The sequence below is a fragment of the Panthera uncia genome, unplaced genomic scaffold (genome assembly GCF_023721935.1).
Source record: "Panthera uncia isolate 11264 unplaced genomic scaffold, Puncia_PCG_1.0 HiC_scaffold_142, whole genome shotgun sequence".
Taxonomy (NCBI): Eukaryota; Metazoa; Chordata; class Mammalia; order Carnivora; family Felidae; genus Panthera; species Panthera uncia.
In genome coordinates this window covers 10,915-16,371 of record NW_026058052.1, presented here as the reverse complement: position 1 = coordinate 16,371, position 5,457 = coordinate 10,915, and positions in this window count along the sequence as shown.

The window sequence follows — 5,457 nt, the reverse complement described above, 5'->3', positions numbered from 1 at the left end:
TTATCAGTGCCCCCAGCAGGATCCATGGCTCCTCCTCCTATCCTTCTTCCTCAGTTAATTGTATTATTTGAACCCTAAGTAACCTAAATCAGAAACCACAAAGTCACCTTTCACTCTTGTCTTTCTAACCTCCATATTATATTAAGTGCCAATATTCTTTATCTTCTCCTACTCTCCTACAGACACCCTAAAGTCCAGCTACAACTCACATCCTCCACAATACCATAGGCCTCCAAGTCTCTGTGTATGCGATTCCCTCTTTCTGGAATTCATTCTTCAGACATTTTCTCTATTTGGCAAAATCTTGCTTTTATAAGACCAACATCAAGTCCTGCATCCATAGTGAAGCCTTCAATTACTCTTGCCCAGGTCAGCCCATCTGAAGTGGCACTCACTCCTACATCTGCTAGGGGAAACACTCATCACATGCTACAACATTTTCCATCTATTACAAGCTCCTTAATCATAGGGATTTTACATCTTTATCTCCTGGAAACTGCCTAGCACATAGCTATATTTGCTGAAAAATAGAATAAATGAACATCTGAGTTCCAACTTTCTGCATTATTTAATGTTGCCAGTGGCATCAACTTTATTTTTTTTAATTTTTTTAAAATTATTTTTTTAACGTTTATTTATTTTTTGAGAGAGAGGGAGCTGTCAGCACAGAACCCGATGCAGGGTTCGAACCCACAAGCCATGAGATCATGACCTGAGCCGAAGTTGGACTGAGCCACCAGGCGCCCCCGGTGGCATCAACTTGGGAAATAAATTCCTTTAAATCCATTTTTTAAGTCTGTAAAATACATAATTGTATGGTTGTTCTGAAGATTAAGAGGAGATTTATTAATTCAATCAAAAATGTGTGTGTATGTATATATATGTAAATCCCATAGAACAGTATTTGCAGTAGGGAAAGTGCTCCACAAAACTAATGTTTCCTTTTCTAGGTCACTGGATAACTAAAAAATATTGAGACATTTACATTTTTAAATGTCAGTAATCCTCAAAATGCCTTGAAGCCTCTTAAAAACTGAATCCACAAATTAAAAATGTATTTCTTTTTTTTTTTTTAATTTTTTAACGTTTATTTATTTTTGGGAGACTGAGAGACAGAATGAGGGAGGGGCAGAGAGAGAGGGAGACACAGCATCTGAAGCAGGCTCCAAGCTCTGAGCCAGTCAGCACAGAGCCCGACGTGAGGCTCAAACCCACGAAGTGTGGGATCATGACCTGGGCCGAAGTCAGACGCTCAACCGACGGAGCCACCCAGGCGCCCCTAAAAATGTGTTTCTAAGCATTATGTTCTGGCAAAGCATGCAGTACAGTTGGGGGTAGAGATATTTTTACAAATGAACTATAATATGATATGGTTAAGAGCTCTAATAGGGCTTTAATAAAATATTGCAGAATCTCAGGGCACCCGGGTGGCTCAGTTGGCTAAGCATCCAACTTTGGGTCAGGTCATGATCTCATGGTTTGTTGGTTTGACCCCATGTCAGGCCCTGTGCTGACAGCTCAGAGCCTGGAGCTTGCTTGGGATTCTGTGTCTCCCTGTCTCTCTGCCCCTCCCCTACTTGCACTCTGTCTCTGTCTCTCCCTCTCAAAAATAACATTTAAAAAAAATTTAAAAAATACTGCAGGATCTCAACAGTAGTAAAATAATGAAATGCTCAGGGGAAAGTGTATAATAAGAAAAGTGTAATAAGAAAAGGCTCAGGAAAAAATATCTGCTAATGATGGACAGATTCAGAGGCTGTTCTTGGAAAAGGGCATTTTTATAAAAGAAAAAATGGCCAATCTAGGTGGGAACATGGATTAAGTCCAGGAAATCTTCAGTTTAGATATAAATTGAAATTATACATAAACTTTGAGGAAGACTCTAAGAGGCAAAAAGTGGCCCTAAAAAAGATGTTCTTTTAGTAAATTGAATTATTAGTAGATATGTGATTATTGTGATATAAAGGATAGATTCAGTGATGAAAACCAGTTTCTCCTCAATATTTATTAAGGAAAATAGAAATTCCTGTACCCAGTTTGACAATGAATGGGTAGATTGGAGGCATCAAATTCCATAATGGCTGATACTCAATAATTTTGAAATTAAATATATAAAATAAAACATTTAACTAATTGGGGCTTATTTGAGAATTGAGTGGAGATTTTCACTGCTTCTCAAGGCTGAGAACTGAGAGACAGGCTGAAAAACTCTCATAATTAAATAAGACTAGAGAAACAGGCAGCCTTCAGGAAGAAGGTAAAGGCATCCACTCTCCTGATTCCAGCCCAGAGAATGTACAGTTCACCCTAAAGTGAATAATCAATTTCTCTTTGTTAACTAAGAATGAGATTTTAAAAAACAAAAGAAGGACCATTGATCATTTAAAAATACAGGCATGATGAAAACCTCTAGAAAGCTATAAGGGTCCTTGAATTAACTCTGCTAAAAGAGAAGGGCAACCAGGATCTACAGAGCTCCTTGTTAGTGAGAGTGGGGTCATCCATAACCCGAGATCAGGAAAAATGTACAAGTTGCAGACCTATCTGTGAAGGAAGAGAACCAAGTATTTTGTATCTAGCTGGATTGTATCTCACATCAGAATTATTAGAAAGACAGGGGTGCCTGGGTGGCTCAGTTGGTGAAGTGTCTGACTCTTGATTTCAGATTAGGTCATGATCCAAGGGTTGTGGTTGTGGGATTGGGCCCCATGTCAGGCTCTGAGCTGAGTGTGGAGTCTGCTTAAGATTCATTCTCTCTCTCTCTCTCTCTCTCTCTTTCTCTGTCTCTCTCTCTCCCTCTGCCCCTCTCCCTTGCTTTCTAAAATAAAATAAAATAAAATAAAATAAAATAAAATAAAATAAAATATAAGATAAGATAAAATTTTAGAAAGATAGTAACCTACAGTGAGACTCTTCACCAGGAGCCAAAAAAAGTGAAACTAGAAAGACCTTGTAAGACAAAAGCTGTCACCCATCAGGCCTTATTCTGAGACCTATTGCAGTAGCCCCATCATTAGAAAGACAGTCCAGACCTTTACCAAATCCTTACATTGTCAGAAAAAAATAATTGTTTTTCCTTCTGATTTTATGCATTATTCAGAATGCCCTGTAATTGTGGTATTTTTAAAGATTTAAAAAAGCTTTGGACCCTCATGAGTTTTGCTAACACATCCACATGAACTTTGAGGAATTTAAGAATAAAATTGGAAGACAACAGGTTGTACCATGTGGTACCTAACAAAGTTTTATAGACAAAAGCATATGGAACCATGGTTGAAAAGATATTTGGAGGACAGATGTAAATGATTTTTAAGGAAAGACGACCCATCTCAATGTCTTACTAAATCACTTCAGAAGTGTTTCTATAGATCTACCATTTCCCCTCTTTTCTATTTTAAGCTCATTTCCATCTCCATTTTCCTAAGTGAGATGGACATGGAGTAGTCTCTTTGCTCCTCCATGTGCATTTTCAATAATTGGCTTGCAAGAAAGATTTATCCAATTGAGTGAAATTGTAGAAATGTTCTAAAATCTCTCATTGTGTCTCTCTTAGTCTTCTGCATTCTTTTTGCTTCAGCTACCTCTTTGCTCCTGGATTCACTTCAATCTCTCCATATCTCTCTGAAACTGAGGCCCCCGAAGTACCTGCAATCCCCTGATGATGACCTGGCCAGGGCCAAATATTATAAATGTGCCAATGCTGGGCATGCCAGATGCCTATTATGGGCTAGATTCCTGTGATGTCCAAAAGGTACATGTAGGTCACACACTTTCCCAGAAGACCTTATTGATCTGCACTAGTGGGAGATACCATAAATAATGGAAATACCAAAAATAACGTCAGTTTCATCATAGCTCAAGTTCTAACTCCGTATTTTGCTTCCCTCCTTCTCGTAAGACATGATCATCCATTGTGCTTATCCATTCTCTATCTGAACCCTAATGTGAACTTCCTATTCCATTAGAAGCTATAATGAAACCAGACTAGACTTGTTGCTCCTCTCCCTTGTCAGTCACTTTCAGTACGGAACGTTAAAGAGTAAAACAACCAAAAAAGCAAAGGGAAAAAGAAAATGATATGCAAAGGTATTCATAATGATATTCCTCTGAATGTTGATGGCCTGTGTATATGTCCAAAGAGGGATGAGTAAGAAATTGAAGAGGAGAACTTAGTAATCAAGAATTACTCAACATCAGCAGATTGGATAACTTCAGCTGTCCTGTGGCATTAGTTAATCTGAGCTATTTTACTATTTAAAATGCCTGAAAAAAACTGGAGTGACTCTAAATGGCTTAGAGAAGAAAGAGAGAAAAAATTAGAGGTAATGAGAGATGGGGAGGGGGGATGTGTATCAATAGAATAGAAGAATATAAAGCTGAAGCACAGAAAGATTCCTGGACTGAGAAATGGATGATTTTAAAAGGTGAATAGTTATATATTTAGAGATTCAAAAACTACATCTAGAACCTGATCTTATCACTTTATAGGGAAGCAAAGAGGCTAATGGGGTAAAGTACAGGGACTTTGGAGGCAAGCATACCTGAAATTCAGCCTTGGCATTGTCACTTACTATAATGTGGAGTTGGCTAGCTGAGTCACAAGTTTTTTCTCCTATAAAATAAGGATTAACTAAAATAATGTACAGTTAATGGGTGGCACAGATTAGATAATAAATAAAAATTAGTTGTGATCTCTGTTTCCTCTTCATCTCCTTGTGGTTTCACTTCACATGTGGAAGGAATATTGTAAAGATCTGTCCAGTTTCCCACTTGCAGAAACTCAGAAAAAGGGAAGGATCTCATCCATCCTAATGGTTCCTACTTCTCCCTGTCAGGAGGGTCTTTCCATCTAACTAAGTTTTTTTCCCCCTAATATATTTTAGTCCCATTTTCTCTTAATCTTCTCCCAGAAACATTGCAAAAAATATCAACCCCAAGCTCTGTATCACAATCTCTAGGAAAGGATCATCACTGAGTCACTTCTCAGCCTCTCTTTCTCCAGGGAACAATAAAGAAAAGTGCCAGATAAACAGAAAACACTGACATGCACAAGCATAAAGAGGAAGACTGAAAAAGGAAAGGAGAAAAAGTAATCCTCTGGGAGGATACTAGGATATCCTAGGATATCTCTGGTATAGCAGAGAGATCTTACCCACACCAAACAAAAAAGGAGGAAAAATGTTAAAGCCAAAGAAAGAATTAGAGAGACTGAAATAGAGAAGAGTGAAATAGGAAAGAATGTGCACATGTGACAAGATGGTGTATGTGTGGAAAAGTGATGAATAGGTGGACCTTTAGGGGAGGGATAAAGAAGCACATCAAGAGACAGAGAACTAAGAACCCAAATCTCAGCACAAAGAGAGAGAGAGAGAGAGAGAGAGAGAGAGAGCCAAAGCCAAAGCCAAATGTGGAAAAAGAGACTGAGAGACTGACCAGGCAAGCTAGTCATGGCTCCCT